Source organism: Tamandua tetradactyla, chromosome 4, assembly GCF_023851605.1.
Source record: "Tamandua tetradactyla isolate mTamTet1 chromosome 4, mTamTet1.pri, whole genome shotgun sequence".
NCBI classification, from domain to species: Eukaryota; Metazoa; Chordata; class Mammalia; order Pilosa; family Myrmecophagidae; genus Tamandua; species Tamandua tetradactyla.
In genome coordinates this window covers 95,986,861-96,010,586 of record NC_135330.1, presented here as the reverse complement: position 1 = coordinate 96,010,586, position 23,726 = coordinate 95,986,861, and the positions used below count along the sequence as shown (strand labels likewise).

General features: G+C 36.2%; 1 long non-coding RNA gene across 1 annotated transcript; it reads left to right on the top strand.

Annotated features, from left to right (window-relative positions):
- Positions 1 to 19,580, top strand: LOC143679205 (uncharacterized). Its single transcript, XR_013173585.1, has 4 exons — positions 1 to 253; positions 18,498 to 18,533; positions 19,073 to 19,175; positions 19,464 to 19,580. It is a non-coding gene; the product is annotated as an uncharacterized LOC143679205 (long non-coding RNA).
- The last annotated feature ends 4,146 nt before the right edge of the window (positions 19,581 to 23,726 follow it).

The window sequence follows — 23,726 nt, the reverse complement described above, 5'->3', positions numbered from 1 at the left end:
CCTCCCTGTAATCTGTTGATGTACCTTCCCAGACCAAATAGGTCTGATGATGATGTCATAGTTGATACTATTTCCAAATAGAGGCTGTACTTGTGATCTCAAGCTCCTCTGGGATCCTCTGTATTGATCTGATTTTTCTCAGGCCTGACTTCCTTTAGTTCCAGTAGGTGGATCTCAAGTAACTGTAGGACTGTGGACACCCAGAACTGATCTCTCCCCTTTATTTCTCCATCAAAAAAAAGAAAATATCAAGGTATTTGTGAACAAGTATCCATATGAGCTCCTACCAAATAGGGCAGAGGTAAAAACATGAAAGCAAATCAAAGCTAAAGGCCTAGACTGAGGTAACAGACTTCCTCTTTAATCCCACAACACATGGGATACCCTTCTCTGGAAAAAGAGACATTTCCCATTGAGTGGTCACCATGGATAAGGGACTTACACTGCTCCAGCTCCAGCTGAGTTGATCTTGCTGGTACCAGGGTTTTTGGAGTCTCCATCCCAGGCTGTTTATGTAATTGTGGGGATTTTATTTTGCATTCAACCTTTTTGGAATTTTGTATGAATTGCCATTTCTTGGGCTATTTTCCCAGAGATTTTTAAACAAGCATCCCAGTTACACCAATGTATTTGTTCTTAATATTGGCAGCTATTTCTCAGGAATTAGGAGACCTCTCTGTTGCTTATTATTACTGAATTACTCAGTGCTCTAGTGGTTAATTCTGCCATCTTTTTCTCTACAGGAATAAATAAAACTCAAGCAGGGTAAGGAAATTGTGCACTAAAATTTACTTGTTGCGTTGTGAAGCTGATATATTTATATCTGGCTCTACTTTCCTAGAGGCTTTGCTTATATTGCTTCAGTTCTGACCCAGGATAGGATTGATTAGAATTATGGTTGGAAATAGAAGGCATTGTTAAGTTGTATTAAACCTAGTGCCTTATATTTACTCATTTCAACAATACAGTGATTGTTTTATGTATCAAACATTGTGCAGATCCTGGTGGAATGGGGTGAAGAAGACAGACAGGAAAAGTGACCTCTGGTACAAAAAGCAAATTTTTTCATGTAAACTCATAAAAAGCTCTTAATCATGGTTGCAGCAAGCATTATTGCATACTTATGTTTTCCCTGATTCCATTCTATCAGCCAGTGCTTGAGCATTGAGTATAATAGGACTGCAGAATTGTGATGCAAAATTTTTCCCAGGAATGGCTCTTCTGATATTTTTGTTTTAACCATGGAAATAATTGTTTTTATTTCTAGGTGTTTAATATTCACATGTGTGGTCCTGACACCTGTGTTAGTATGCTGTGGACAGGAAAAATTGATGTCAAGGTTTTGGGTGAGGGCTCCACTGACATCCAGGAATATGAGCTCAAAAATATCTTTTATTATTTCTGGGCCTTTAGTTTCCTCATCAGTAAATAAATGCTCATGTTCTCATTATCAGGGGACATTCCTTATTAGATTTTTTCATAATCTAAGAGGGATTGAGATGTGTTTTAACAATCCCCTAGGATGACTGTATGGTATGTGAATATATCTTAACATAATTTAAAAAAAAACAACAATACAGTATCCTGGGAATTTCAGCTAAGACCTGAGATGGTCTCTTTTGTAAATATATATATTTAAATTCAATTTTATTGACATATTTACATGCTATATAATCAACTAGAGTATATAATCAGTGATTAATGGTATCATCATAATTGTGCATTCAACATCACAATCAATTTTGAACCCATGAATATTTTTGATAGGAACCTGAGCTGGACACAATGACCAATAACAGAGATTAAGGAGCAAATGGAATAAAAAAAGTTAGCAAGTATCAAGGATGAGAATAATACAAAGAAGGATGAAGTATTGGTGGTCCAAATGACATGGGCATATGGGAAATAAAGGTGGTGAGAGTAAAGACAGTCTTTAGATGGAGTTCTCAAACTTAAGGGGAAATTGTAGGCTATCCATGACGTGGTCCCATCTGTCCCATGAGAGTGGGGACAGTCACTCAGCTGATTACCTGCATATACTAGTCAAGGAAATATAGAGGTGAACTAAGAGTTGGTCTATACTTGTGGGAAGCATCCGTTACAAGAAAAAAAGGATGTAACTATTTTTTCTGGAATAAATTCTATTTGGGGGAGTGCTGCAGATGTTCATTCTTACTTTGAACATTTCCCCCTGAGTTCTGGAAAGGCCAGGATAAAGGGATCCTTGCATTTGAAGTAGTGATAGTAATAATATTCTCCTGAACTTACAGTTTGGGATGGGTTTATGCTAAATATCTCCTCAGTATTTTCTGAGTGCTTAGTTTTTTTCTACACTGTTAAACACTTGGAACTACATGTCATTTAGAATTCCTTGAGGATCTAAAAGCAGAGAGAGGAAGAACATAAACAATTCCAACAAATTCTGGTAGCCCCCCCATATCTGTGATTGGGGCAGTCCATAGGAAGGGCAGAAGGGCTAAGATAGTGTTTCCATTTGAAATGTATATAGAGAGGAACCCTCAAGATGGCTCCATTTTCAACAAAGCTCAGCCAGGTGACTGGTCATAGGGTGTGCATTGTGAAGGGCACTACCCTCTCTAGCCTGGGGATTTGCTACCCTTTGGAGTATGTAGAGCATCCCTGAGAGGATGCTTGGAACAAGAATGTAGGTGAGATGATTTAAGGTTTATAGTGATTTCCCATTTCAGTCAATGAAGATATATTTTTGTGAGGCACTTTAGTACTTGGCTTTGTGCTAAGACCTATACATACAGAGATGTATATAATATTATCCCAAATCACAGGTTATATTACTTGGGGCTCAGCAGATAAACAGAACAGAAAGGATATCTATAAGCATTAAGAGAGTATTACAGGAATTGATTCATGCAGCTGAGGGAACTGGCCTGTCCCAAATCTGTAGGATTGGCCAAAAGTGGGAACATCAATGTAGGTTTAGAACTATTCCCCAGGAGAAGCTGACTGGCTGAAGTAAAGTTAGAAATTCTTCTTTTCTAATTGCTAAAACCATCAGTTCTCCCTTTAAGGCCTTCAGTGGATTAGATGAGACTTTTCTCATTGCTGAAGGCAATATATTTGTTTTTTATGGTAGATGTTGATGTATTCAACCACAGATGCAAACATCTGACTAAATATTAAAATCTGAAAAATGCCCTCTCCGTAACAGTCTGGCCAGTAATGCCTTGACTAAACTATTGTACACCATAATCTTGCCAAGTTATCTGGGAACTTAACCATCCCACAAGGCTAACAGTCTAGTAAACATTAACAAATCAAAAGATAATGAGGGATGGTTGATAGGAGGGAGAAATGAATGCTGCTGGGGGAGGTCCCTAATGGTTGCCCTGATCCTTCTTCTGGTTATTTCCAACAGCTAGATGACCTATCCCACTCCAACAGCTGTGGATATCAGCCAGCCTAACTGAATGTAAACTGCAACTTGGCTCTATTATGGCTCAATTTGGCACTCTTTACTACCAAGGTCTCCAAAAGGAAATGTTCATATCTATATCTAATGACTACATCCAGGCCAGCTAGGGAAATAGAGGGAAGTTTAGTAAGACTTCTTAGTTCATCATTGTAAAAATATCATGATGTTCTGTGTTCTATTTGATGTGCTTAGTGCTTTTCAGACTTCAAATTCTCTCCCCATGTGAAAACAAATTATATCTTGACATCGTTCTTTGAATTTTACAAGTAGTTTATGTTCAAATTCCAGGCAATAATTAAGATAAAAATGAGAAAAACAACTTCCAAGTTTGCAATGAGAAGGAGTAGGCCTTTGTAAACTTCTCCTAAACAAAGATTTCTTCAATATGGCAATAAAAGTATGACCAATAAAAGAACATATTGATCAACTGGATTTCATTAAATTAAAAACTTTTCCTCTTCAAAAGATGCTGACAAGTGAATGAAAAGACAAACCACACAGAGCAAGGCAATATTTGCAATTCGTGTATCTGATACAACACTTCTATCTAGAACATATAAAGAACACTCAAAACTTAATAAGAACACAGAACAAAGCAATTTTTAAATGGACAAAAGACTTGTAAAGACGCTTTGAAAAGTAGATGCTCAAGATCATTCATCATTAGGTAGATGCACATTTAAAATGCAAAGAGATAGTACTGCTTACCAGCAAAAATATATAAAGGTATATGACTGATCACATCAAGTATTGGCAAAGATATTGATGAACTAGAAATTTTACACTGCTCATGGGAAAGTAAAATTGTATGAACACTTCAGAAAACAGTTTAACAGTCTTTAAAGATACATACACACCTACCATATGATAAAGCTTTTCTACAAAAATGAAAAGAAACATACCCATGCAAAGTTGTTTATGTTTATAGAAGTTTATACTTAACACATAATACCACCCAAATCCACTGACCTTTGAATGAATAAAACAATTTTTGAACTATCTTTATCATGGAGACCACTCAATAATAAAAGAGGGAACCAATGAAAACATGGATGAATTGCATAAGTATGATGAGTGAAACATATACCAAACAAAATAATGAGTATAGTGAATAATTCCAGTCATAGAAAATGTTAAAAAATGCAAGTTAATCTATTATGAAGTTGTGGCTTAGGGTAGGGGAGAAGGTGTGAAGGTTATTCCTAAGGTATATGAGGAAACATTTTGTGGGAATGGATATACCTACTCTTGATGGTAGATATATATAAATAAATAAACTTCTTAAATTTTTCACTTTAAATTATGAGTACCTTATTGTCAATTTTACCTCTATGTAGATATTAAAATAAATTTCAACTGTATACATTAATCCATACAACCTAAAATACAACATATGTTATTTTATATGTTCAAAAATATCAATGACAGTTTTTTGCAGCAGGATATAGAGAAAAACCACATGATCATCTCAATATATGCAAAAAAATACATTTGAGAAAGCTGAAGAATTTTCATGAAAGAAAGAAACACTACTAACTATAACGATTTTTAGAAAACTAGAGAAATCAAGATACTGTGTTATTAGTTTAAAAATGTTACATATACATTAATGGTACAGAGAGATTCAGACATAAACAAACAAATATATGTTCAATTGCTTTTCATAAATGTACTCCGGCAATTCAATGAGTCATGTTAATTCTTCTCAGCAAATATGGATAGGAAAGCTAGATGTGGTATAAAAAATGTCCACCATTTTCACACAACATATAAAAAATTTAGTAAGCATGGATTATAGCAGACTTGGAAAGCTATGAGTATAAAAATTCTTAAAAGAAAACAGAAAAGCTCCTTTTTGGAAATTGTTAGCTGATGGTTTCTTACATAAAATATCACACAAAACACACTCACACACACACTTTTTTTTTGCATGGGCAGGCACTGGGAATCAAACCTGGGTCTCTGGCATGGCAAGTGAGAACTCTGCCTGTTGAGCCACCATGGCCTGCCCCACATCCATTTTTATACAAAAGAATACACCATCAGGAGAAAATAAAAGGGAGACACTAAATATGGAAACAAACAATTTTTGGGATATACCATAAAGCCTGATAAGACAAACAACAGAATAAAATAATTGATCAAAAGATTCAAACAGATCTTTGCAGAGAAGATATATGAATGACCAATGAGCCTTTGAATAAATGCTGAAATCATTAATCATCAGGGAAATAAATAATGATACCATTACATATCCATTTATATAACTAAAATTAAATGACTGAAATTATCAAATGTGAAGCTTTAAAGCAACAGGAAATCTCATCCGCATGTGGGAATGAAAAATGGTACAATCACTTGAAAAGATAAAATTCTTAAGAATTTAACATATACCAGTAATTATGACATCTACTTGAGAGGATTATATATCCACACAATAATCTGTCCCTGATGTTCACACTAGTTTTGTTTACTTATTTATTCATTTATTGATTATATATTTTTATTTACGAAAACAAACAATACACTTAGAACCACCAAAACTGAATATTGTAGTTAGCTTAACTATAGGCATATTTAAATAAACTTTCCATATAATCATGTAAAGTTTATAATTGTAAAACCTGTGTTTACACAGTAAATTTCATAAACCAATTTAAAATTAAGGCAACAAGGAAAAAATATACAAATTCAGATAGCAAAAAAAAAAATTAAACAATAACAAGTAGCATTTTAGCAGCTGTCTAAACTGTGAATGCTCTGAAAATATCAAGTAGAAAGTTCTTACAAATATCTGCATAGCGCTAACAATGACCTATGTTAGTAAACAGTTTCCTGATTTCCAGAAAATATGAAGATACAAATATTTTTGCAATTAACATATAAAATATAACCACCTAATATGGATATCTTATTTAGCTTATCTTAAAAATCTAAGTAATCATCATAAAACTTGTTTGTACAATATATTTCATAAACCAGTTTAAAATTAAAGGAAGGAAAAAATCTATAGGTATCAGAATTTCTTAAGTTACAAATATTAAAAAGTATCTTAAATACCATTTGATTGACTATCAAAGCTGTGCACTCTCAGAATATCAAGTAAAATGTTATTACAAATATCAACTTAGCTATAATAGTGAGCTATATTACTAAGTATTTGCAAATTTTTGATTTCAGGAATTCATTTTATCTAATATTACTGCAGCTGCCTAGAGTTGCCTGTAGTTGTTTATTTTTTACCTTTTTTGTTGTAAAATATAACATGTTTTGTAAAATATAACACATGAAGAAAAGAAAGAAAACTGCAATAATTTTCAACACCCACTTCAACAAGCAGCTATAGAACAGGTCCATCATATGTATATACCACATTTTCTTTATCCACTTGTCTATTCACAGAAACTTGGGTTGTTTCCATCTTTTGGCAATTATGAATAGTGCATATTGGTGTGAAAATATCTGTTCATGATAGTGTCCTCAACTCTTCTACATATATACCCCATATTTGTATTGCCATGTCATAGGATAACTCAGCAGTTTTCTAAGAAGTTGTCAAATTGACTTCCACAGTGGCTGAAATATTTTACATTCCCACCAACAGTGAATAAGTGTCCCAATTTCTCCACATTCTCTCTAACATTTATAGTTTCCTGTTTGCTTAATAGTACCCATTCTTATAGGTATGAGATGATACATCATCGTCATCTAATTTGCATTTCCTTTGTAGCCAGTGAAGATGAGCAAGTCCTCATGTGCTTTTAAGCCATCTGTATTTGCTCTTCAGTAAAATGCCTATTTATTTCCTCTACCCATCTAATAATTGGGTTGTTTGTTCTTTTGTTGTTGAGCTGTATAATTTCCTTATGTACAAAGGATATGAAGCCTTCATCTGATATGTGGTTTCCAAATATTTTCTTCCATAGAGTTGGCTGCCTCTTCACTTTTTTAACAAAGTCCTTTGAAGCACAGAAGCTCTTGAACTTGAATCCCCATTTGTCAATTTTTTTCTTTCACAGCTTGTGCTTTAGATGTAAAGTTTAAGAAGCTACCTCCTATTGCTAGATCTTGAAGATGTTTCACTACATTTTTTCTAGAAGTTTTACGGTACTGGCTCTTACATTTAGGTTGTTGATCAATTTTGAATCAATGTTTGTGTAAGATGTAAGGTAAGGGTTCTCCTTCATTCTTTTGGTTATTGAAATCCAATTCTTCCATGCCCATTTAATGAAAAGACTATTCTGTCCCAGTTCAGTTTATTTGGGGACCTTCTCAAAGATCAAATGTCCATAAATTTGGTGGTCAATATCTCAATTCTATTTTAGTGGTCAGTCCTGTTTTTCTGCCAGTACCATGTGGTTTTGATCACTGTGTCTTTAGAGTATGCTTTAAAGTCAGGAAGTGAGAGTTCTCCCAGTTCTCTCTTCTTTTTAGGATCTCTAGCTATTTGGAATATCTTTCCTACCCATATAAATTTGATAACAAACTTTTCCAAATCTTCAAAGTAGGTAGTTGGGATATTTACTGATATTGCATAGAATTTTTGGTAAAATTGACAGTTGGGTATTCAACCTTCTTATCCATGAGCACGGAATATTGGTACATCTATTTAGGTCATTATTTATTTCTTTAAGCATTTTTTTTGGTAATTTTCTGTGTATAAGTCCTTGACATCCCTGCTTAGGCTTATTCCTAGATACCTGATTCTTCTGGTTGCTATTCTGAATGGATTTTTTTCCTTAGATGTCACCCCAGGTAGGTCATTGCTTGTGTATAGAAACATTTCTTATTTTTGTACATTAATCTTGTATCCTGCCAGCTTGCTGAATTCGTTTATTAGCTCAAGTAGTTTTGCTGTAGATTTCTCAGGGTTTTCTAAGTATAGGATCATGTCATCTGCAAATGATGAAAGTTTTACATCTTATTTCCCTATTTTATTTCTTTCTCCTGTCTAATTGCTCCAGCTAGTACTTCTAGTACAATGTTGAATAATAGTGGTGACAGGGAATCCTTGTCTCATTCCTGATCTCAAAGGAAATGATTTCAATTTCTCACCATTAAATATGATGCTGGTTATGGATTTTTCATATATACCTTTTATAATATTGAGAAAGTTTCCTTTTGAGATTAATATTGAGATTCTTAACTTTTGAAGTGTTTTTATCAGGAGAGGATGCAGGATTTTGCTTTTTCAGCATCAGTTGATATGATCATGTGATTTTTCCCTTTCCATTTGTTAATGTGCTGTATTACATTGATTAATTTTCTCATGTTGAATCACCCTTGCATTCCTGGTATGAATCTCACTTTGTTATGATGTATAATTTTTTTAATGTGGCATTGGGTATGACTTGCTAGTATTTTGTTAAGAATTTTTGCATGTTTGTTTTCTAGGGAGATTCCTAGCTTTCTTTTCTTGAATTGTCTTTACCCAGTTTTGGTATTAGAATGATGTTAGCTTCATAAGATGAGCTGGTAGCATTCTTTTTTTCTCAATTTTTGAAAGAGTTTGAGCAGGATTGGCAATGCCTGATAAAATTCCCCTGTGAAGACATCTGGTCCTAGGCTTTCATCTCTGGGAAGATTTTTGATGACTGATTGGATCTCTTTACTTGTGATTGGTTTGTTAAGATCTATTTCTGAGTCAGTATAGTCAATTCATGTATTTCTGGGAATTTGTCCATTTCATCTAAATTGTCTTGTTTGTTGGCATATAGCTGTTCATAATATTCTCTTATGATTTTTTAACTATCTTCATGGTCTGTGGTAAGGAACCCCTCTTATCTCTGATTTTGTTTATTTGTGTCCTCTTTCTTTCTTCATTAATCTAGCTCAGAGACCATCAATTTTATTAATCTTATCAAAGAACGAACTTTTAGTTCTGTTGATTTCTTTCTGTTGTTTTACTCTCCAGTTGGTTTATTTCTGCTTTAGTCTTTACTATTTCTCTTCATTATTTGCTTTGAGGTTAATTTTCTGTTCTTTCTTGAAATTCTCCAAGTGAGCATTTAAATCCTCAAGGTTTGCTCATTCTTGTCTATTAATATATGTGTTTAGGGCAATAAATTTCCCTTTCAGTACTGCTTTTGCCAAATCCCATAAGCTTTGCTATGTTTTATTTTATTATCATTCATCTCCAGACATTTACCAATTTCTCTAGCAATTTCTTCTTTGATCCACTGACTATTTAAGAGTGTGTTGTTTTATCTCAACATACTTGTGAAAGCTCTGGTTCTTTGGTGATTATCAATTTCCCACTTTATTCCATTGTGATCAGAGAAAGTTCTTTGAATAATATCAAACTTATTAAATTTATAGAGACTGAGTTGTGTCCCAGCATATGATCTATTTTGGAGAATGTTCCATGTGAGCTAGAGAAGAATGTATATCCTGGTATTTGGGGATGTAATTATTTATATATGTCTATTAGATCTAATTCATTTATCCCATTGTTTAGGTTCTGTATTTCCTTGTTGATCTTCTGTGTGGTTGTTTTCTCTATAGTAGAGAGCAGGGTATCAAAGTCCCCCATGCTGTTGATATGCCTATAGTTCCCTTTGTTTTTCCAATATGTGCCTCATGTACTTTGGAGCTCCTTGATTAGGAGCATACACATTTATGATCATTATTTCTTCCTGGTTGAATTGTCCTTTTTATTAATATGTAGTGTCCTTCTTTGTCTCTTATGACATCTTAACATTTAAAATATATTTAGTTTGATATTAGTATAGCTACTCCTGCTTTCTTTTGGTTACAGATTGCATAGAAGATCTTTTCCCATTCTTTCACTTTTTTTTAAATTTTTTTTATTAATCAAAAAAAAGAAAAGAAATTAACACAACATTTAGAAATCATTCCATTCTACACATGCACTCAGGAATTCTTAGTATCATCACATAGATGTATGATCATCATTTCTTAGTACATTTGCATCGATTTAGGAAAAGAACTAGCAAAACAGCAGAAAAAGATATAGAATGTTAATATAGAGAATTAAAATAATAATACTAATAAAAAGTATATATATATAAAAAGGAAAAAGAAAAAAAAACAAAAACAAAAGATAGAAACACACAAACAAACAAACAAAAAAACCATATTTCAGGTGCAGCTTCATTCAGTGTTTCAACCTAGTTACATTACACTTAGGTATTATTGTGCTGTCCATTTTTGAGTTTTTGTATCTAGTCCTGTTGCACAGTCTGTATCCCTTCAGCTCCAATTACCCATTATCTTACCCCGTTTCTAACTCCTGCTGGTCTCTGTTACCAATGATATATTCCAAGCTGATTCTCGAATGTGGGTTCACATCAGTGGGACCATACAGTATTTGTCCTTTAGTTTTGGGCTAGACTCACTCAGCATAATGTTCTCTAGGTCCATCCATGTTATTACATGCTTCATAAGTTTAGTCTGTCTTAAAGTTGCATAATATTCCATTGTAGGTATACGCCACAGTTTGTTTAGCCACTCGTCTGTTGATGGACAATTTGGCTGTTTCCATCTCTTTGCAATTGTAGATAATGCTGCTATAAACACTGGTGTGCAAATGTCCGTCTGTGTCTTTGCCCTTAAGTCCTTTGAGTAGATACCTAGCAGAGGTATTGCTGGGTCATAATCCATTCTGCCATTCTATGTCTTTTGATTGGGAAATTCAGTCCATTAACTTTTAGTGTTATTACTGTTTGGATAATATTTTCCTCTACCATTTTGGCTTTTGTATTATATATATCATATCTGATTTTCCTTCTTTCTACACTTTACTCCATACCTCTCTCTTCTGTCTTTTCGTATCTGACTCTAGTGCTCCCTTTAGTATTTCTTGCAGAGCTGGTCTCTTGGTCACAAATTCTCTCAGTGACTTTTTGTCTATAAATGTTTTAATTTCTCCTTCATTTTTGAAGGACAATTTTGCTGGATATAGGAGTCTTGGTTGGCAGTTTTTCTCTTTTAGTAATTTAAATATTTCATCCCACTGTCTTCTAGCTTCCATGGTTTCTGCTGAGAAATCTACACATAGTCTTATTGGGTTTCCCTTGTATGTGACAGATTGTTTTTCTCTTGCTGCTTTCAAGATCCTCTCTTTCTCTTTGACCTCTGACATTCTAACTAGTAAATGTCTTGGAGAACGCCTATTTGGGTCTATTCTCTTTGGGGTGCGCTGCACTTCTTGGATCTGTAAATTTAGGTCTTTCATAAGAGTTGGGAAATTTTCAGTGATAATTTCTTCCATTAGTTTTTCTCCTCCTTTTCCTTTCTCTTCTCCTTCTGGGACACCCACAACACATATATTTGTGCGCTTCATATTATCATTCAGTTCCCTGATCCCCTGCTCAAGTTTTTCCATTCTTTTCCCTATAGTTTCTGTTTCTTTTTGGAATTCAGATGTTCCATCCTCCAGTTCACTAATTGTAGCTTCTGTCTCTTTAGATCTACCATTGTAGGTATCCATTGTTTTTTCCATTTTTTCTTCTTTGTCCTTCACTCCCATAAGTTCCGTGATTTGTTTTTTCAGATTTTCTATTTCTTCTTTTTGTTCAGCCCATGTCTTCTTCATGTCCTCCCTCAATTTATTGATTTGGTTTTTGAAGAGTTTTTCCATTTCTGTTCGTATACTCAGCATTAGTTGTCTCAGCTCCTGTATCTCATTTGAACTATTGGTTTGTTCCTTTGACTGGGCCATATCTTCAATTTTTCGAGTGTCATCCATTATTTTCTGCTGGTGTCTGGGCATTTGATCAGATTTCCCTGGGTGTGGGACCCAACTGGTTGAAAGGTTTTTCTGTGAAATCTCTGGGCTCTGTTTTTCTTTTCCTGCCCAGTAGGTGGCGCTCGTGGAGCTCGTCTGTCTGCGGGGCAGTCGGCCCGGGAAACTGCGCATGGAGGCGGGGGTCGCTGGCCACCGCGGCTTGGGGGAGTGCTCGTCCAAATTGCCCAGCTGGCCCGAGACGCCAAGCGTGACGGGAGGGCCCCGCTATCCAACGTTCCCAGTCAGACCGGGGAGCCACGTGCGTGGAGGGGACCCCAGTCGCCAGCCGCCCCGGCCGGGAAAACGCGTGCCCCTCGGGTATCTCACCGCAGCAGATTCTCCCTGCCCGTTCAACCGTTCCAGAATGGGGTACGCTGTCTTTTTGGTCTCTGTCGTGACTCCGGGAGCTGTTTCGTATTGTTTCTGTTTCTTTAGTTGCTTTTCTGGAGGAGGAACTAAGACTCGCGCGTCTTACTAAGCCGCCATCTTCTCCGGAAGTCCATTCTTTCACTTTTGATTCCATCCTTTCACTTTCAATCTAACTGTGTCCTTGAGTCTAAGATGCATCTCTTATAAACAGCATAAAGGGGATTATATTTTTGATCCATTCTGCCAGTCTGTAACTTTTAATTATTGAGTTTAGCTCATTAACATTGAAATTAATCACTATAAAAGAGGTTCTTGACTCTACCATCTTGTTGTTTAGATTTTATTTGTCAGATCTATATATTATTTTCCTTCTCTCTCTCATTTTCTTTAAATTATCTTTACTCATATTCATCAATTCTGTGCCCTCCTCTAGACCTCCCTCTCTTATCTTTTTTAGTCAGCTGATTGGGCTCCCTTTAGTATTTCTTGTGGGGATGGTCTCTTGTTTACTAGTTCTCTTTATCTTTCGTTGTCTTTCAAGATTTTAATCTCTCCCTCAATTTTGAAGGACAATTTGGCTGGGTAAAGAATTCTTGGTTGAAAGACTTTCTCATTCAGAATCTTAAATATATCATACCACTGCCTCTTTGCTTCCAGGGTGCCTGTTGAGTAGTCTGTCAGTCTTTTGTGTTTTCCCTTGTATGTAGTAGATTGCATTTTTCATGCTTCTTTCAGAACTTCCTGCTTCTCTTCAACACCTAATAGTCTGATTAATATGTGTCTTGGAGTAGGCCTTTTTGGAGCAATTATATTTGGATTTCCTGAGACTCTGATTTGTATATTCATGTCTTTTGTAAAGGTTTGAAAGTTTTCTCTTATGATATCATCAATTAATTTCCCAACCCTTTACTCTTCTCCTTCTGGGACACCGATGACTCTTATATTTGCACATCCTATGTTTTCCATCACTTGCCTAAGATCCACCTGTATTTTTTCCATCTTTCTTGCCATTTGTTCTTTTGTGCACTGTAATTCTATTGTTGTCTCTTCTAGCTCACTTATTCTTACTACAGCATTTTCAAATCTGCTATCATGTGCCTCCAGTATATTTTAAATTTGGTCTACTGTATCTTTATTTTTCTGTGTTCTGCCATTTTTCTATTTAACCACTTAAATTCTTCTTTATGTTCTTCTAGTGTCTTTCTGATATCCTTTATTTATTTATAAATATCCTTGAGGAGTTGTTCCATGTTCTGTGTCCCATCTGGAATTTTGATTTTTGTCATATGGCTGGGCCATTTCTGCTTGGTTCTTCATGTGCTTTGTGATTTTCTGTTGTGTTCAGGGCATTTGATTATCTTGATATGGTTATTTTGCAAGCTGATTTCCTTTGTTCTTCTAATGTTTTGTATTTACTTTCTTTTTACTGAATGTTTCCTTTTGCACTTTGTCAATTACTCTCCACATAATCAAGGTCTGGAGCTCATGTAGGGGATAAAAGTCAACTTAAAGGTCTATTAGAAGTTAGGCCAGGGTGAGTGAGTACTCCAGTGGCAGAATGGCTGCCCACTGCATAGGAAACCCAGGCTCAATTCCCAGCTTATGCACAAAAAAATGAAAAAGAAAAAGGAGACAATAATAATAATAATAAAGTAAGATAATAACATAAAATTATGAAACACAAAAAAAAGAACCACAACAAGATGCACCCCAACATTTGTAGGCCCAGAAATAAAATGGAGACATCCCAGGATATACTGGGAATGAAGTCAAGTCAGTGCCCACCAAAGGGAGAGAAAGTTTAAGAGAAAAATAATATATTAATAATAAAAACAAATAATATGGAATAAAAATAGTATGTGAAATAAAAAATAGAAAATAAAAAGATAATATAAACTAATAAACAATTGAAAAGAACAATTATATTACTAATAAAAATGCATAGAAAGGATATATTTTTAAAAGGGTGAAAGAAAAAAGAAAATTAAGAAAAACAAATTAACAAACACATAAATAAATAAAAACCTAGGCAGATAGGGAGTTAGCTTGTCTGCACTTATTCCTTCTGTCCTGCAGGGTGAGACCATAAGTCTCCTCCTCCCTCAAGCTCTCCCATCCTTGTCTGGTATAGCCAACTTGCACACACTGTATTTGGCCAGCAGATGGTGCACCCAAGTCTCCTTCTCACTGAGCCCCAACCCTCCTGGTCAAAGTAACTCAAGCTCAGTGTGGTTGGCAAGGGGACTTCTTCATCCAGGGCAGCTGGCCAGCAGGTCTATGGTGGGGGGACTGGGTAGCTGACCAGAACTTGGGGCATCAGCTGATCTGCAGTGCTAGTAAGCCTATTCAGTGCAACTGCAGACCTGCTATTCCTGCATGGCACTGGGTGATCACTCCCCCTGCCCTGAGACCTGTGCTTCAGTGGATTATCAGCCTGCCCCTCCCTGTGGGGCATCCAACACAACCACATGGAGAGGTTTCCCAGCTCACAGCTGTGCAGGTCTGGTGCTGAGGACTGTCAGCTCCCTCCTATCATACCTCCCCCATGTATCACAGCTCACCTGACCCACTCACTCTCCCTGGTTGATCTGCCAATGCTCTTCTCCCCAAAACTTCCTAAAGACCCTCCTTATTTACTCACATCCCTGGGCCTGCAGTCATGGTCATTTTCTCCCCGTCTCATATCTTGTTTCATGAATCAGGAATGAACTCAATCTACTCTCCTCTGCCATCATTCCAGATTATCTAGATTTATTTATTTTTTCCAAAATCTTGAAATTAAATAAATGTCTATTAATAATCAAGAAAATAAAGATGGTTGGTCCAGTCCTCCTATCTTTCCTTTTCATGAATGCTTAGTGAATGGCCACACCCATGTCATCTTTAACTCAGGCAAAGCCAGCAGCTAAACTGGAGAGAGGGATGCTACAGAGGAGTTATCCAAGACTCAGTCTCACAAGGCCTAGGTATAAATGGATGACCAGAAAGTGAGGAAATTTAAGGGATTGCTCTCCTCTGCCTGCCAGCCTCTCTCTTCTTAACCTGAGCCTCTGAGCCACTGAACTGCACAGTACATGTACACTGTGGGTCACCAAACACCCAGAGCCTTGGCCTTGATGTTACCATGGTCTGTAGAGGAGGGAGAGCACACGTCACTGGTTTTAGGCCAGTTCAAACATCCTACCATGAAATACTCCTTACACCTGCTCTTGAGCCCTGTTCTTTTCAATATATGGGTGTACCAAATGAAAACCTAAAAAATGACATCAGGCTCAGAAGTCATTCCATGTATTCAAGGACATATACATGGACTATTGTAATAACTTTGACAGCTTAGAAACAGCTGTTGTGAGACTTGAAATCCCAAAGTGAAAAGTACAAAATGTAATGTATAGTGACATTAAAAAAATGAAGTATATCACTCATAGGGAAGGAGCTTCAGGTTAGGTGATAGACTGTCAATCTTGTTGAATTTAATGAAGGGCAAACTTGTTTTCCCATGAAGGGAAAAGAAAGAAGCATGATACTGGGATGAAAAACAAGAGATAAGAAAAAATATTTTTTGCATGTATGTATTCATTCACTTAATATATATGCTACTAATTTTTCTATGTTTTGTATTGGATATGTAACATATGACAGAAGACCCAGAGAAGAACATCACACTACTCTAAAAGTTTTACATTTTTCACCACAGGTAAAGCTCTAAGATCAGCATTAATTTAAAAAGAAACAGGTCTGACTTCAGGAATGCCCTAGAGAAAATAATGATTTGGGGAGATGATTAATGCCTCACTATTCTACAACTATACAAGAAGGAATGAGAAATTGATTCAGTTTTCTTGAAAGAGACAGGTGGGTGGTGTCAGGATACACAAGGATACCAAAATACTGAGAGTGGCTGCTGAGGGCATGGACTCCATTGGTGAGGGACTTCAGAGGAGGCCAACTGGGCTTGTGCATCAGCATGGCCTAGGCAGCAAGAAGGAAGAGGCCGCCAGGATTCCATGCCATCCCCCACCTTCCAACTGCAGTTACCTGTGAGCTGGGCCCTTCCTCCAGCATACTTGTTGGAGGCTGAGCTCCAGGCAGCATCTCAGGCTCTGAACTCTGGCAATCTGAACCTCAATTTTGTGGTTAAGAGTACTCAAGTGCTGGGGAGTATTGTTTAAGATTTTCCTAACAGTAAGTTAAGAACGACAGTATCCTCCTCTCTATTCCTGATACCACACATTTTATTTCACCTGTTTTTAATCCACCACATGCTTGGATTTCTTCTCCCCTGTCTCTGCCTTCACCTCTTCTGCATCTGCTTCAGCATGGCAGTCTCATGCAGCACCTTGTGTACTCCCAGGACAGACATGAGCATCCAGGAAATCAACCAGGAGTTGTACTCCAAGTGGGCAAAAAGCAAACAGAATTTCAGAGACCTTCAGATAAATTCTTTATATCTCAAGCTACTGTGTACTCCCTGGCCAATCAGCTGCAGAAATACAGTAAGCCCTATAGGGTCAAAGACACCAAAGTTACTACCAATTTTTTGTCTTCCATCTGATAAAATAATCCTATAGATATTACCTTTCTCTCACCTATATTAAAAACAATTTCATTCAGACAACAATCTTGGGGATGTAATAATAGTTATTTTACTTTCAACTTGAAGGGGATGGAAATTCTGAGGCACAGGGTAGTAAAATAAATTTTGCTGCTAGCAGTGAGAGGTAAAGAAGGACAAGAACTAAAATTCCACTTTTTGTGTTTTCAGTGTAGGTACAAAATGGTTGTTTCTCTTATGAATGGATTATACTATTTCAGTAGGAGCCTCTGCATGTGTGATCTGATACTAAAAACATAGAGCATCATTTGTGGGTCTAAATGTGTTGAGACTAATGGACTTCTATCAACTGAGGCCAAATTGGCAAAGCACTTCTCTAGTTATCTGGAGGGAAGTGGCTTGATAGTATACTATGCCTGACTTGAAGGAGCTTAAAGATGAGTCTGCTTCTCACTGAACTTAAAGAAAATGGCCTGATGAGAAGGAAGTCCTGCTGTGGGAATTCTCTCTTTCCACTTTAATGCAAAGAATCCATTTACCACTCTGTGGTGAGGTCATGTGTGTATCTGGGAAAATCAGAGTATCCCCTGCCCGTCTGTGCCTCTCCCTAAGCTGCTGAGCCTATATGCTTCACAGCAGCCAGCAGTTAATGTGGGCTATCAGGATCTGAGCTGTGAGACACATGGTCAGTGTGAGAATGAAGCTAAATGGAGGTGACCACTAGACCAGGCAAACCAGGCAAGCCCAGCCACCAGCATGTGGGGCAACCACTTCCATCCACAAAGCCATCCTTCTGATTTGGAAACCCTTTGGCCTGAAATGATCCTGGGAACAGGATATATACACAACAGAATGGTTGTTGGAAACTTGTCAACAGTGAGCTGCATTTTGCTTCAACTTCCTACAATTAATTTTGAGTAAACTGAAAGGGGGATTTGTTACCTTGAAAATGACTGACATTCAGGAAGTAAAAATTAAAGTCTCCTAATGTGGAATTGAAGCAGAAAACTTTGTGGAATGGATAAACTAAGTTGTATTAATATCGTTCCATATAATCATAATATGAATAGTAAAAAAATGAAGCTGAGAAAAAGCTTATCTCCCACCAACTATGTGTGAAGGTAACCATGCAATGGAGAAGAAAATGGAGGCCAATGACAGAGTTCCTGGGTTCAAATCCAAGTTGCTTGTCTTCCACAGCCTTGATTCCCTGCCTGTTAAAATGGTCTTATAGTAACCTTGCTGAATTGTATTAATATAAAGATGATTTAATTTTTGTAAAGCTCCTATAGCATGGCCTGACACAATGATAATAATAACTCATTAAGAGTAATAATGATTTATTTCTTCTACATTTTTTTTGTCATGGGCAGACACCAGGAATCAAGCCCAGGTCTCAAGCATGACAGGTAAGAAATCTGCCACTGAACCACCACCACACCCTCTTCTACTTTTAATTTAATGCAAACTTAGTGAAATTTGTAAATTTATTTCAGATACATATGGTCTTTGGTGTTCAATTTCACAGTTTTTTCTAGGTAATCTATATTATTTCTGTAATATTTGAAGTCCTTGAAACTCCCAGTAGAAGGAAGCCATCAGCCCAAAAGCCTGGGGATTTCTCAGCATAAGCAAATCTGTACTTGGCTCTCTGCTTACTGCTCAAACTAAGGGGTTGTAAGGCTTTTCAAAGGGGCCCAGGATTTGTTTTCAGACCTGAAGGGAAGTAAATTTGCCTTAATTCATTGCAGTTGAGTCATACTTTTCAAGATTTTTACCTGTGTATGAGATAGCCATGCAATTGAGAGATTGAGAAATAAAGATATGAAAATCCCAGCAAGGAACCATGCACTGGGCTCAATTTTTGGCCTCTTTTGGAGGGAATGACCACAGTAGAATATGGAAAGTGCAGCTTTCCACTGAGGCAGGCATATCTTTTTTTCCTCAGAGACTAAAGAGTATAACGACATCCTGGAATCTGTGCTGTCAGAGAAGCTGCAGTTTGAGGAGGAGGGGTTGGCAGTGAAGCCCAGACCAGCTACAAGCCTCAGGTAAGGAGAGCTCTGTGCAGTGCTGGCTGGTGGGAAGGTGAATGAATCTCTGCAGTGGGGCATCTCAGCTGGGAGAAAGAGGGGTTAAGGGAAGCAATTTACAACCAACTACAGGGCAGACAAAGTATTTATCAAAGAACTAAAGAACAGTCAGATGGCAAATTATGAACTACATTTGTTACTCTGTGTCTCCTTTACTCTTTCTCTCCTTCTGACTGACCATGGCTTGTCTTCCATTCATTTAACATAATGCTTTTTCTTGATGATTTCATTCTTTTGTCTCTTCAGCTTTTCAGTACACACCAGCTGTACTATCTGGAACTGTGTCTACTCTGTGCTTAACAGACTGTGTTGGAGAAGGACATGGGCATGGAGGAGAGAGGGGAGAGCCTGAAAGGACATCTTTATGAGGTAGAGTCTTTCCCCATTGAAGATAATGTTAGTTGTGGATTTTCATATGTTTCCTTTATCATGTTGAGGAAGTTCCCTTCTATTCCTACTCTGTGAAGTGTTTTCATCAAGAAAGGATGTTGAATTTTGTCAAGTGCCCTTTTTGTATCAGTCAACATGATCATGTGGTTTTTCTGTTTTGATTTGATTTGAATAGTGTATTACATTAATTTACTTTCTTAAGTTGAACTGTCCTCACATACCTGGAATAAATCCCTTGATCATGGTGTATAATTCTACTATTATACTCCTGGATTCAATTTTCAAGTATTTTGTTGAGGACTTTTGCATCTGTATTCATTAGAGTTATTGGTCTGTAATTTTCTTTTTGCATAGTGTCTTTGTCCGGCTTTGGTATAGGAGTGATGTTGACTTCATAGAATGAGTTAGGTAGCTTTCCCTCCTCTTCAATTTTTTGAAGAGTTTGATCAGGATTGGTACTAGTTCTTTCTTGGATTCTTGGTAGAATTCACATGTGAATCCATCTGGTTCTAAGCTTTTCTTTTTTGGAAGCTTCCTGATGACTGACTCAATCTCTTGACTTCTGATTGGTTTGTTGAGGTCATCTATTTCTTCTAGAGTGAATGTTGGTTTTCCATGCCTTTCTAGGAAGTTGTCCATTTCATCTACATTATCTAGTTTATTGGCATATAGTTGCCCATAGTATCCATTCATTACCCCCTTTATTTATATAAGGTCAGTGGTTATGTCTCCTTTTCCATTTCTGATTTTTTATTTGTGTCCTCTTTTTCTTTTTATTAACCTAGGTAAAGGTCAATCAATTTCATTGATTTTCTCAAAGAACCAACTTCTGGTTTTGTTGATTTTCTCAATTGTTTTCATGGTCTCAATTTCATTTATTTCTGCTCTGATCTTCATTATTTCTTTTCTTTTGTTTGCCTTGGGGTTAGTTTGCTGTTCTTTCTCTAAATTTTCTATGTGAACAGTTAATTTCCAATTTTGCTCTTTCTTATTTTTAATATAGGCATTTAGTGCAATAAATTTCCCTCTTAGTACTGCCTCTGCTGCATCCCGTAAATTTTGATATGTTGTGTTTTCATTTTCATTTGCCTCAAGATATTTACTAATTTCTTCCTTGACCTGCTGGTTGTTTAAGATTGTGTTGTTGGGGCCCCATATATTTGTGAATTTTCTAACCCTCTGCCTGTTATTGATATCCAACTTCATTAGTTTATGATCTAAGAAAGTGTTTTGTATTTTTTCAATCTTTTGTACTTTACTGAGGCTTGCCTTGTGACCCAAAATATGGTCTATCCTTAAGAATGACCCATGAACACTTGAGAAAAATGTGTACCTTACTGTTGTGGGGTGTAATGTTTTGTAAGTGTTGGTTAAGTCTAGTTCATTTATTGTGTTATTCAAATTCTCTGTTTCTTTTTTGATCCTCTGTCTAGATGGTCTATCCATTGATGAGAGTTGGGAATTGAATTCTCCAAATATTATGGTAGAGGTGTCCACTTCTCCCTTCAGTGTTGTCAGTATTTGTCTCATGTATTTTGGAGCACTATGGCTTGGTGGATAAATATTTATGATTGTTATATATTCTTGTTGATTTGTTCCTTTATTAATATGTAGTGTTCCTCTTTGTCTCTTGATTTTTTTACATTTGAAGTCTAATTTGTTGGATATTAGTATAGTTACTCCTGCTCTTTTCTGATTGTTGTTTGCTTGAAATATTTTTTCCCAAACCTTTCACATTCAACTACTTCTGTCCTTAGGTCTAAAATGAGTCTCCTGTAGACATGATATAGATGGGTCCTGTTTTTTAATCCATTCTATCAGCCTATGACTTTTGATTGGGGAGTTTAATCCATTAACATTTAGTGTTATTACTATAAAGACAGTACTTTCTTCTACCATTTTGCCTTTGGATTTCATATCTCATATCTAGTTTTTTAAAAATCTTTTTACCTTTACAGATATTATTCATTTCTACACTTTTCTCCAGACCTCTTTCTCCTCGATTTTTCTATCTTTCTCTAGTACTCCCTTTAGTATTTCTTGCAGATTGGTCTCTTGATCACAAATTCTGTCAATGATTGTTTGTATGAAAATGTTTTAAATGCTCCCTTATTTCCTTTTCCTTTTTTTTCTCCCTCATTTTTTTTTTACTTTCTTTTTTTTTTATTAATTAAAAAAAGAATTAACAAAACAATTAGAAATCATTCCAATCTACATGTACAATCAGTAATTCTTAATAACATCACATAGTTGCATATTCATCATTTCTTAGTACATTTGCATCGATTTAGAAAAAGAAATAAAAAGACAACAGAATAAGAATTAAAACAATAATAGAAAGAAAAAAAACCAAAAAAAACAAAAACAAAAAACCTGTACCTCACATGCAGCTTCATTCAGTGTTTTAACATAATTGCATTACAATTGGGTAGTATTGTGCTGTCCATTTCTGAGTTTGTATATCCAGTCCCGTTGTACAGTCTGTATCCCTTCAGCTCTAATTATCCCTTCTCTTTTTTTTTTTTTTTAATTAACGGAAAAAAAGAAATTAACCCAACATTTAGAGATCATACCATTCTACACATGCAATCATTAATTCTTAACATCATCACATAGATGCATGATCATCATTTCTTAGTACATTTGCATTGGTTTAGAAGAACTAGCAACATAACCGAAAAAGATATAGAATGTTAATATAGAGAAAAAAATAAAAGTAATAATAGTAAAATCAAAACAAAACAAAACAAAACAAAAAACTATAGCTCAGATGCAGCTTCATTCAGTGTTTTAACATGATTACTTTACAATTAGGTATTATTGTGCTGTCCATTTTTGAGTTTTTGTATCTAGTCCTGTTGCACAGTCTGTATCCCTTCAGCTTCAATTACCCATTGTCTTACCCTGTTTCTAACTCCTGCTGAACTCTGTTACCAATGACATATTTCAAGTTTATTCTCGAATGTCCGTTCACATCAGTGGGACCATACAGTATTTGTCCTTTAGTTTTTGGCTGGATTCACTCAGCATAATATTCTCTAGGTTCATCCATGTTATTACATGGTTCATAAGTTTATCTTGTCTTAAAGCTGCATAATATTCCATCGTATGTATATACCACAGTTTGTTTAGCCACTCTTCTGTTGATGGAGATTTTGGCTGTTTCCATCTCTTTGCAATTGTAAATAATGCTGCTATAAACATTGGTGTGCAAATGTCCGTTTGTGTCTTTGCCCTTAAGTCCTTTGAGTAGATACCTAGCAATGGTATTGCTGGGTCGTATGGCAATTCTATATTCAGCTTTTTGAGGAACTGCCAAACTGCCTTCCACAGTGGTTGCACCCTTTGACATTCCCACCAACAGTGGATAAGTGTGCCTCTTTCTCCGCATCCTCTCCAGCACTTGTCATTTTCTGTTTTGTTGATAATGGCCATTCTGGTGGGTGTGAGATGATATCTCATTGTGGTTTTGATTTGCATTTCTCTAATGGCCAGGGACATTGAGCATCTCTTCATGTGCCTCTTGGCCATCCGTATTTCCTCTTCTGAGAGGTGTCTGTTCAAGTCTTTTTCCCATTTTGTAATTGGATTGGCTGTCTTTTTGTTGTTGAGATGAACAATCTCTTTATAAATTCTGGATACTAGACCTTTATCTGATATATCATTTCCAAATATTGTCTCCCATTGTGAAGGCTGTCTTTCTACTTTCTTGATGAAGTTCTTTGATGCACAAAAGTGTTTAATTTTGAGGAGTTCCCATTTATTTATTTCCTTCTTCAGTGCTCTTGCTTTAGGTTTAAGGTCCATAAAACCGCCTCCAGTTGTAAGATCCATAAGATATCTCCCAACATTTTCCTCTAACTGTTTTATGGTCTTAGACCTAATGTTTAGATCTTTGATCCATTTTGAGTTAACTTTTGTATAGGGTGTGAGAGATGGGTCTTCTTTCATTCTTTTGCATATGGATATCCAGTTCTCTAGGCACCATTTATTGAAGAGACTGCTCTGTCCCAGGTGAGTTGGCTTGACTGCCTTATCAAAGATCAAATGTCCATAGATGAGAGGGTCTATATCTGAGCACTCTATTCGATTCCATTGGTCGATATATCTATCTTTATG